The 12,073-nt window shown below is 38.2% G+C and overlaps 1 protein-coding gene and 1 pseudogene across 1 annotated transcript in view; both read right to left on the reverse strand.

Moving 5' to 3' along the window:
* Window positions 1–12,073, reverse strand: part of LOC119246767 (melanoma-associated antigen B2-like) — a 119,052-nt gene that overhangs the window by 80,682 nt on the left and 26,297 nt on the right. The gene's annotated exons all lie outside the window — the stretch shown is intronic.
* LOC119245722 (T-complex protein 1 subunit delta-like) lies at window positions 2,011–3,939 on the reverse strand (annotated as a pseudogene).

Consider the following 12,073-nt stretch of genomic DNA (forward strand, 5'->3'; position numbering starts at 1 on the left):
GCAACCTCTCCAAGCCTGACAAAGTGGAGATAATAATAGTGCCTGTTTTATAAAGTTTTTGTGAGAATTTACTAAATAATATATAGTGGGAAAGTGCTGACTATAAATTTTGGCATGTGCATTTTCAATAAATGCTAGATATCATTTTGTGATAGGATTTCCTCAATCTCCTTCTTCAACAATTGAAACAATGGTTAATTACTAGCAATCCTACACTGGTCCCAGATTTAAATATAACAGGAAGTGTGATGGATATAATTAAGATTTCTGAAGTCAGGTTTTACAGATTCACATGTTGAATTTTTGGCAAGCTTCCTAAACTTTTATTCTGTTTAGGTTTTTTCATCCATAACATCAGTATGCTGTTCCCCACTCATAAGGTTGTTGTGAAAGCAGTTAAAGAGTTAGGAAAGCACTTACTACATAGTAAATAATTAAGAATTAAACATGCTTTTTAAAATGTTTATAGAAGGGTTGGTCATCCCTTCATTCTTCCAGGTCTTTCTTTTTTTTTAATATTTATTTTTATTTATTTATACAAGCACTGAGTACAGTCAGAAGTGTGGGAGAGTGAGAGAATTCACTAGAGCCAGAGCGGGGAGCAGAACAGACAGACTGACGAAATACACTGCTGAGGGGAGCAGCGGGCATGGCAGGAGAGGTCTGCACTCCATGTGGGACCCTCGCCAGCGGCTGGGGATCGAACCGGCGCTGCAGAGGCTGTGGGCAGCTTCACAGCCCAGCGCTCAACCGCTGCGCCACCAGGGGATGCCCTCTTCCAGGTCTTTCTTTGCCAAACAGTGTTAAATTAAAATAATTTAAACACAAACCCTGATATTAAGTAATCTATAATCAAATGGAGTAAAGCAGAAGTGTAAGATCTGTTCAGAGCTGAAAATTATATAAGGGAAATACGGACAGTTTAGAGTGGGGACTTTGAAGGGACTGGTTAATTTCCTGGTGGTGGAGATATTCCTAGAAAATCCTACATACATCATTAGTAAGATGCCACTAAGACAACAACCTGCTTTTGTTGGTTGTGTCTGTTGTTATTTATTCACATGTCTGTTTCCCCCATTATATTGTACAAGGTCTTATGGGCAAAGATTGTGTTTAAATTATATTGTTTGCCCATATCCTAGCATGCTGATAATCTATAGCAGATAATACATAGTGGATCATGTGATAGTTCTAATTAATACATAGTGGATCATGTGATAGTTCTACTTTTTTTAGGAATCTTCAGACAGTTTTCCATAGCAGTTACACTATTTTACATTCCCACCAACAGTGGACAAGTGCTCCAATTTCTCCATGTCTTTACCAAAAGTTGCTATCTCTTTTTTTTATATACAAACACTTTTATTTGTAGAAAGAACACCCATTAACACAATAGTGGTTGTTCTTGGAGAAATGGATTATGCTGATGGATAGAGGGAAACTTTCATTTTATATTCCATCTTTCTGTACTGTTAACTTTTTAAACAGTACATATACTGTCTTGATATTTTTATGGAAATGGGGATTTATCAGAGAGGTGAGCCTATGAAGCCATTCTTCTTTTCTGTTTTAAAATATCTTAAATAAAAGTACCCAGGACTAAGCCCTACAAAGTTGACAAATATGAATTCATTTACTCCTTTTTCCCCCCTAAATTTATTTACTTATTTTCTTACATCATTGTCCACTTTTGAATTTTTTTCCTTCTTATATAGGTTTGTCAAGAGTATCAGAAGTAATAGAATGTTGAGGGGCAATAACTTAATTTGACTTTTGAAAACAAATATGCAATATTTTCATTCAATTTTATCAGTGCAATATCAAGCAAATGCCAGCTGGAAGACTAGGCACAGGAATTCAGAGAGGAAACAGTTTTCCAGGCAATGAGCAACACCAAGGTGATCTTCCTCCCCAGGCATACTCTTAGTGGCCATGATAGTACTAGGGAGCCAGTATTATCTGGATTTCCAAGTGTTTACCACATCGTGATTCTCAGAATGCTCCAGAAAGTTACAGTTCTAGAGTCAGTGCACTGACTGAAACCAACAAGGTTCCTCCAAATAATGAAAATACCAAAATTTTGGACATTAATGCCTGAAGTTGCTCTCCCTGGGCATGCCATTTCTGAGTTCTATTACAGTGGCAAAGGCATTCAGAGCAGCATTTTCAGCCAGAGTAGCTGGAATGTTCTCTATGGCATCTGCAAAATCATAAGTGCTGTAGAATTCTGACAATACTCAAGGTTTGTGACTATTCAGTTAACTGTAGGGCCAATGCTCTTTCTGGAGCACCACCTCCAGAAGTTAGAGCTATTTTCTTCAAGAAACAGCGACTAACATGAAGGATAGTATCAATAGAGCCCTCAACTTCTTCAATCACCAATATGTCAGAACCACAAAACAGCAATTGCAATGGCTCCAGGGTTTGCACAGCCTGTGATCTTGAGCAGTATGCCAAAACCATTTAAATTCACCTCCTCTGCTAACTCAGCTGATCCCAGCAAGTCTGCAGTGAACTGGTCACTATAAACAACTGGTTTGGTTCCAACCATGATGAATTCAATGTCTCCTCTTTCCATATCCTTAACCGTCATAATCTTCATGTTGTTTGAAATATAATGCAAGATCACTATGAGAATCTCTTAGAAAGCTGTATGAGAACATTTCATTCTGTGTTTTTTAAATTTGCTTTACTAAATTTAGGATATAGACTCTTTCCTCTCATAACACTCACCCCATCTGGACATTAGGCAGAAACTACTATTTGATTATTTATCCATATCTGCTTTGCGAACAGATATGCGAAACTAAATAAGCTCAATCTCAACCTTTCAACTCTGATTATGCCAGAATTTGCCACCTTTTGAGTGAGAAGTAGCCCTTTCACCAACTCAATTATCAATTGTTCCACATAATCTCTTAATTATTTTTATAGTTTTTAAGATTTACAGTAGTACTGTGCCCAGATCAATCACTTTCATCACTACATTTACTCTCATTGGAGAAAGCAGATTGAAGTGGTTGTGATACTTAACCATGTTTCTCTGTCATTCAGTTTCACAGATCAAGACATGTCAGTCAAGATTTTAGATCTTCATGAATGGATTGAGATGTGGTATATATACACAGAGGAATACTACTCAAACATTAAAAAGATTAAATCTTCCATTTTGACAAATATGAACCTTGAGGGGATTACAGGAAGTGGAAAAAGTCAAAAGGAGAAAGACAAATACTGTATGCAAAAGCAATCAAACACTACATTGAATAAAAACAAACCCTTAGACTCTGAAAACAAAATGGTGGTTACCAGAAAAGAAGGAGAGGGAAGAGATCAGCTTGATGATGAACGGTGCCTGGCTATTTGGTAGTAGGCATGTGTGAAATACATTCTTGCTGAGGTGAGAAACTGTACTTAAATCCTATATAATGTTGGGTACTAATGTTATCTCACTAAAAAGAAAAAAGGAGGGTCTCCCTTGTGGCACAAGGGGTTAAGCACCACACTATGAAGCAAACCACAGCCTCTGCAGCACAAGTTCGATCCCCGGCCGGCCAGGGAACAACCCACATGGCAAAGTAGACCTGTCCTGTCTCGCCCGCTGCTCCCCTCAGCAGTGTTTCAGTCATTCTGCCTGTTCTGTTCCCCACTGTCTCTGATAAATCCTCTCACCCCACCGTGTCCCTGGCCTGTACCCCAGCTCTTATATGCATAAATAAATAAATCTTTAAAAAAAAAAGGAGCCCAAGATCCTTTCCAAAGCCTTCTGGCATGACTCAGAAATGATAATATGTCCTTAAGAAGCTTGGTACAGGAATCTAAGATAGAGCCAAGAATGATGACCACTGATGGGGTGCCATCCCCTGCTTCTGTATCTTGGGCCTTAAACTGCACCACCAGTATTCTGTCTGCTTACTCTAACAGTTGAATTTCAGCACAGTGGCATCATTTGATCCATTCCTTTTGATCCAAGTGTCTATCTCTCTTATCTATCTATCTATCTATCTATCTATCCCTCCATCTCCCTATCTGTCCATCCATCTATCTATCATAACCATCCTAACATGTATGTCATTGTACTCTTTATTTTCAATTCCCAAATTAGTGATGTTGAATACCTTTTGATATGCCTGTTGCCTGTTTGGTTTTTTGGGGAAGAATAATTTTGAAATCTAAAAGCTCTTGAAACTAACACTTCCACTTTTAGGAAAAAGGGAATTTTGCTGCATACATTAGAGCAACCTTGAGTAAATAGGCCACCCATATCATCACTAATCTCAAAACACTAGTTTTTGAAAGGGACACATTTCTGCTGCTGTATACCTTTTCTGGCTGCCAACATTGTTCACAGAATAAAATCCACCATGGTTGATGGGCACATCATGTATGTATAGGTCAGCAAAACTAGTGTGCAAGGATCATGGAAACCAGTAGCAATTCACTCCATCAAAATCAGCCTTTCTTTCTCATTTCTGGGCTTAACTCAGTCAGATTGTTTTTCATTTTATAAATGAAAGCATGTATCACTGGTTTGGGGAAGGGCTGTCATAAAGTTAGTTAAGAAGGATTTTGCAGTTGGCATTTGTCTCCAGATAGACAGGTCCATCTTCTGAAATGTCATATCTAATTGCTTTAGATTTTCCCCCTTTGTTTCACATTTTTGCCATTCTAAGAAAAATCAATTACAATGGGCCTCTACGGTTTTCTATTTTTGCTTTCACTGGGGAAAAGTTGATTATTTAAGATTACAGAAAGCAGGTTCAACATTGATCTTCAAACCTTAATATAGTTATTTGTATCGATAAAAAAGTAAATGCAAAGCAATTCCAGGAACCACAAAATATTTTTGCCATGGGAATTTTTTTATGATGACATGAAGGCCCCAGAGTATGATACATATGCATGAAAATAATTACCTGGGATGCTTAGCTGCAGTGTATAATGCTTTTGTTGTAAAACCCAATCCTTCAATGACCATCCTTTAACTTCAGTGTGATCATTAGATTGGGCAATAGATATATAATAACATAACTAAGATGTTGGCTACCATTACTGAGCAATCCCGAGTAAATAGCTGACTACAATTAGACAAAAACTTGGCATATACAGTAGTCATGTTTGATTCTGTTCTTTAAAAAAATGATTCAGTCTTTAATTTAAGGCAATCTGAAGGAAATACAGAGAACCAAGGAATTATAACAGTATGTCCACGACATACTTACTGTTTGGTCCAAGATTTAGAAAGAACTCCTCAGTACAATGTCTACATCTGCTGGCCCCTGATTAGTAAATAGACAATGGAGGAAGTCATTTCATAGTATTTTATTTGAGATGGACTGCCAAATCACAATTTTAAGCATTAATTTCCTGCCAGTTAAAAAAAAAAAGTTTTGTTTTTTTTTTTTGCTCTGATTGTAGTTTGCTTTTTTTCAATTACAAGCTCCATTCTGTTACTATTCACTCCTTACTAGTGTGTGAGGGGTACTATGATACCTTTGCTATGTGCATACACATTTTAGCAAGGATCAGCTCATGGATAGCAACATGGCAAAGAAGTTCTGTTCAGGTACCATTTGTTGTTTGTAAATGTCTGCAAAGTAGAGGAAGAAAGAGTGGGTTGGGGCCTCCCTGGTGGCACAAGGGGTTAAGACACAGCACTATGAAGCTACCTGCAGCCAGTGCAGCACGAGTTCGATCCAGCCAGGGAGCAATCCATATGGCGCAGCAGACCTCTCCTGTCTCACCCGCTGCTCCCCTCAGCAGTGTATTTCAGTCAGTCTGCCTGTTCTGTTCCCCACTCTGTCTCTGGTGAATCCTCTCACCCCTCACACCTCTGGCCTGTACCCAGTTCTTGTATGCATAAATAAATAAATCTTTTTAAAAAAGAAAGAGTGGGTTAAAAAAAAAAGTATCAGTGCTGCAGAGGCCTCCTGCTTCCTTTCCCTCTCAAAACCCTTTCCCTTCAAGGAAACCAACCCCCTTGCTTTTAATAGTACATATTAGTTTTGCCAGTTTCAGTATTTTCCATTAAGAGAATAACAAAATGTAGACTCTTCTGTCTTCTTTCACTGGTCAGCAGGCTTGTGAGATTCACCCATGAGATTGAGAACAGTTGTAGTTTGTTCTCTCTGCTTCCAGTTTTCTATTGTGTGACTATGCCACTATGTATTTATCAATTCTAACTGTTGAATGGGTACTCAGGGAGTTTCCAGTTTAGGACTACTGCAAACAGTGCTACAATGAAGTTTCTAGTACATTTTCTTTTGATGAAAAATATATTTATGCATTTCTGTTGGATATATGCCTGGGAGTGGAAATGGTGGGTCATGGAATATGCATTATTAATTTAATACTTGCTTATGAGGAAACAGAAACTTAAGGACACTAAGCAGCTAAATCCAGCTCACACAATTAGTACGTGAAAGAGACAAGTTTTCATTATAATTCAGGTTATGAAAACCACTACTCTACATATTTTAGACACTAACAGTAGAAGAAACGTAATAGGCAGTGAGCATTTGCTGGTTGTAGTAGATTGCTCCCTGCATGGCATTTTCTAAAGCCTCTTCTGGTTTTTGCCTTTTGTTTAAATGTAGCAAGCAATGAATCAATATGACAACTAATCAATAAGAGAGACATAGAAAAATGGTTGGGTAGTGTTTAATTTTTAGGACAAATACTCTCTATAACCCTATTTACACTAAAAATGAGGAATTGTTGTACAAAGACATAGCTATTGTAACAAACTTCAAACTCTGGGCCTATGGTGATCTGTTTACATATAGATGCAATGTATTTTTGCAGTAATATATCCCAATGACCGCAATCCACTGCCAACTCACAACCACTTACATTAACTCAACTTGCTATTTTCTCATTACCTGCATATATAAAGTAATATATTAGCTGACAGGTTAAATTGATATTAAAGTGATGAAAATTGACCAGAAAGTTCATTCATTTCATGGTTAGATGGATTTTCATCAAAATATTTATTGTGTACCCACTATATGCCAAGTACTTTTCAGATGCCAGCAAGATCTATAAAGCCCAGTCTTTTTATTCTATCAATTAACAACTTCATTTGAGTGGTTATTTTGTGGAGGACACCACACCAATGTAACAGAAGACATAATAGAAAAAAATGTGTGGTCCTTCCCTGAATAAATTGAAAAAAAAAAAAAGAATTTTATGAACTATATAAAGTTATCTATAATTATATAAAATTATATACAGATATATAACATGACAGGAACAATGCAAGCTAGGATACTAAAAAATACAATGTGATAAAATGGAGAGCTGAAGAATCTCGAGACTGGGTTAATCAAAAGAAGGTCAAGAAAGGGGTATTTTGTGATTATTAGAGGAAGTAATCTGTGTAGTCTGGCATATGCCCAATTTAGAGCTGGAAAGAGGGTCAGGAACAGGAACTGGTATCCTAAAACCTTTCCCTTCCCTGATCTTCTGAATCTGTGGCAATTTTCCTTGTTCTTGCTTCCTGGAGCACTGGAATTCTGTACCACATAATTTAGTGCAGTTCCGCATTGCTTGCTAATTGTGTTGAGAATCCCGGTTCCTTAAATAGCATTATCTCCTTGAGGGCAGAAAACTTTCCACAACATTTTTTTTTTTTGGGTGTTTTTCAATAACTCACACTGTGCTGTGACTCATCTATTTGAATATCCAGAAATCTGATTTGGTCTTTAAGAGGCTGCATCTTTCCCTTAGAAATGAAGCTGCTTGTGTGTGTCATTCTCCTGAGGTCACCACATTAGAGAAGCTGTGATGTCACTGTGGGTATATAAGAAGGTCTCAATCTCAGCCACCCTACGATAATGTTAAAGTGGCTTTGGGGGCTATTTTACAAGGAAGAGTAATGAGCCTCACTTAGACGCATACATTATCCTGTGTGGTTGAAAAATAATAGATTGCTTTCCCCACTAACAAGAAGATGAGCTATAGTATGTAAGTAGAGAAAAGATTTTCTGATAGGGTTACAAATTGGACTTGAAGACCACTTAATTGGGGGGAGGGAGGGGGATAATGAAGGATAAGGGGGGAAAACCAGAAAGCATCCATTACTAATAATCAGTAACATGAGACTACAGTGGTTGTGTATATTGAGTGCAACCAAGAGTCCTGTGAATACTTATAATGGACTTTTCCCCTAATAATGCAAATTTGAGCACTTAAGTATTATTATGGGTGTATAATTTTCTAGGATGTAAAACCAGTGTTCTTTTCCCTCTTATAAGCCTCAGCTCATCAATATTAGTTCATCCCATTCTATTTCAGTGAACATAAAGTGAATCCCTTCCATGAGCTAGGAGGTGTGTTAAGCACTAGGGATTCAACACAGGAGATCCCTGCTCTCTAAGTGAAGTAAGTCAGAAGGAGAAAAACAAATGCCAGATGGTGTCACTCATATATGGAATACAGAGAAACAAAACAAAGGATCAGATAAAGCCAAACCAATAACGAACCCTAGAAATATGACTGTAGAACTGAGGCTATCAGAGGGGTTGGGGGTCCAATGGACTATGGAAGAGGACCCTGGGTGACTTGGTGGTAGGTGGGGTGTGGTAACATACACTTGAAGGGTGTGATCCTGTACCTCTAAATCGTATACAATGTTGTAAACCAGTGTAACCTCAATAAATAAATAAAATACATTTCTTGTAAGCATTTAAAAAAGTTCTCTGAAGGTGACAGACTGGCAGACAGACATACATCTAAAACAATAGGTTAAGTATTTTATTTTATTTATTTATTTTTTTTTTTAATAGAGGCATGCTTTATTTATTTGTTTGCTGGTTTGTTTGTTTGTTTTGTTTGTACATGCACTGGGTACAGTCAGAAGTGCGGGAGGGTGAGAGAATTCACCAGAGCCAGAGCAGGGAGCAGAGCAGGCAGAAGGACCGAAGTACACTGCTGAGGGGAGCAGCGGGCGGCAGGAGAGGTCTGAGTGCCATGTGGGACCCTCCTCCGGTGGCCGGGGAGCAGCCGGGGATCGAACCGGCGCCGCAGAGGCCGCGCGCAGCCTCGCAACCCAGCACTCAACCGCTGCGCCACCGGGGAGGCCCAGGTTAAGTATTTTAAAGGAAGAGCACTGAAATTTGGGTAATGAGTTCAGAGGTGTTTTTTTTTTTTTAAGATTTGTTTATTCATGCATATACGAACCGGGGTACAGGCTAGATATGTGGGAGGGTGAGAAGATTCACCAGAGACAGAGTGGGGAGCAGAACAGGCAGACTGTCTGAAATATACTGATGAGAGGAGCAGCAGGCAGGACAGGAGAGGTCTGCTGTGCCATGTGGACATCTCCCTGGCCAGCTGGGATCGAACCCGCGCTTCAGAGGCTGTGGACAGCTTCACAGCACTGCACTCAATCTGCTGCGCCACCGGGGAGGCCCAAGTTCCGAATTTTAATCCCACCTCTGTCGGGTACACTTGGACCTTGAGCCACATGACTTAATTTTTCTAAGATTTAGTGTTTATAATCTGAAAGAATGTATCTTCTCCTTTTATTCATAGGATAATTATAAAAAATCACACAACCCAATATATTTGAAACATTTGTGTATATCTTAAGCTGGTATAAAATATAAGTTCAGTGTTTTAAAATTTTTTTTAAACATCCCTGTTTATTTTTTCCTAATATAGGATTTCTCCCTTTAGGTGTTGTCACCATAGTTGTCCTACCACCCAAGTGCCCATAACCCACCATACTCTCATCCCCCTTGTTCTCTACTCTCCTCCTCTCTCTTTCTCTCACTCTCTCCTTCTGAGGGTCTCTGATCTCAGGTCTGCTGTCAAGGGTGAGTCTTACAGTTTGTCTCTGTCTGATCATTTGGCTTCTCTAGATTCCACATGTAAGTGAAACCATCCCATATTTATCTTTCTCCTTTGGGCTCAATTCACTTAGAATAATAATCCCTTCCAGTTCTATCCATGTTGCCACAAATGGCATCAGTTTTTCTTTTTTGATTGCTGAGTGGTATTCCATTGTGTATATATATATATATATATATATATATATATATCACATCTTCGTGATCCACTTGTCAGTTCTGGGGCATTTAGGTTGTTTCCATAACTTGGCTACTGTAAACAGTGTTGCTAGGTTTCCTTTTGAATTAGTGCTTTTGTGCACTATGGATAAATACTTAGGAGTGGAATTGCTGGGTCTTATAGTAAATTCATTTTTACCTTTATTTATTTATTTATTTATTTTTTATAGAGGCATGTTTATTTATTTATTTATTTGTTTGTTTGTTTTGTTTATACATGCACTGGGTACAGTCAGAAGCGCGGGAGGGTGAGAGAATTCACCAGAGCCAGAGCGGGGAGCAGAGCAGGCAGAAGGACCGAAGTACACTGCTGAGGGGAGCAGCGGGCGGCAGGAGAGGTCTGCGTGCCATGCAGGACCCTCCTCCGTTGGCCGGGGAGCAGCCGGGGATCGAACCGGGCCGCAGAGGCTGCGGGCAGCTTCGCGACCCAACGCTCAACCGCTGCGCCACCGGGGAGGCCCCCATTTTTACCTTTTTGAGGAAACGTCACACTTCTTTCAATAGGGCTGGACCAGTCTTTAAAATGTAAGGTTTTTTGTTTGGTTATCTTCATTTTTATTTCTACTTTCAGATTTTTATCAGCTAGACATAACATCTATTAAAAATATTCTGTTCTTTTTTTTGTCTTTATTTTTCCTTGTTCTTCCGCTCTTCTACCTCTTTGATCAGACTCTTTGCTTTCTAATTGTTAAGGTCAACCTCAGTTGTAAAAGAGGAAATCACAAGGTCATCAGGCAAAGATGTAGGCAGCAAAGGTTTAAAGAAAATTTCTCCATTTTAAACAGTGTAATTTCTCTGATCTGTAATTCTCTGATTTTGGTAGTTGATTTTCTACCTAAAAATTCCCAAACTTTGGTGAGCATAAGATTTTTTGATGTGTTCCTCCAACATGTGGTTTCTAGCTTTCAGGTCCTAGAAATTCTGATTCTATATTTTTGGGGTAGACATGGAAATCTTCCAGTTAACAAAATGCTGCAGACATTTCTGTGTGTTTCTGAACACACTGCATGAAATAGTGAATCACCTTCCCTATGTGACACACAGTAGCAGTTCTATGGCACAAAACAGCAGAAAATACTACTCCAATAGTCAATCTTGTGCACCCCACATCTAGGGGAAAAGCCATATTATATTAAACAAATGTGTATAGAATTCATTTCAAATAATCAAGTCTTTTATTGGTAGTTAATCATTATTTATAATATGATTGCATAATGTTATATTCAAGAGTTACTGCTTTATTCATTGCTTTCATATCAATATATTCATTATTTCACACTTTAAATTGTTTACTGGGAAAAATCAGCCTTCACCATTTTAATGAAGTAGAAAAAGCCAAGTGACCTTGAATTTTCACTTTCTGCCAAAGTGTCTTTAAAAGGTGAATTTGCAAAACATCAGCAGTTCTGACTCTATTTAATGCACTATCCTTAATTGACATTGACATTCTACAGAATTTTATGCTCCCATGATTTCCTGTGATTCCATGAAAATGAGAATAAGCTTTTCACCTTTTAATTTTTGTAGGCAAATGTTCTTTTAAGTCCTTGGATTTACAGAAGTTACAACCTAAAGGCTGGTTTATAAATTATCTTTTTAATCTAGTAATTTTCAAATTTCTTCTCATAGGAATATGGTCATGTCTCATATATGCAGAAAAAGTTAAGTATGAAGAGCTTAAAATAACTGACTTGAAGCCAAGTAGTAGGGGAAAAATTACACCCTTTGAAAAAGCAATTTGTCATGATTTTCAATCCCTCTAAATCGCCAATTGGGCCACTGATGCATCACGCTCTTGGTAATTTAATTTCTGCCTCTTTATTGAAGGGTGTAGACAAATCTCCATCACCAAATTGCTATTATTTATTGACAAAGATTATGTACAAAATCCTCTGCTGGATGCAACTGCCTTTGACCAGCTTTAAGAAAGTTATACAGCTATGATTCTGAAACAGTCTGTCCTTCAGATATAAAACATCCTTCAGATGAAACACACAAAT

The sequence above is a fragment of the Talpa occidentalis genome, unplaced genomic scaffold (assembly GCF_014898055.3).
Source record: "Talpa occidentalis isolate TD23 unplaced genomic scaffold, MPIMG_talOcc4v2.1 talOcc4.15, whole genome shotgun sequence".
NCBI lineage: Eukaryota > Metazoa > Chordata > Mammalia > Eulipotyphla > Talpidae > Talpa > Talpa occidentalis.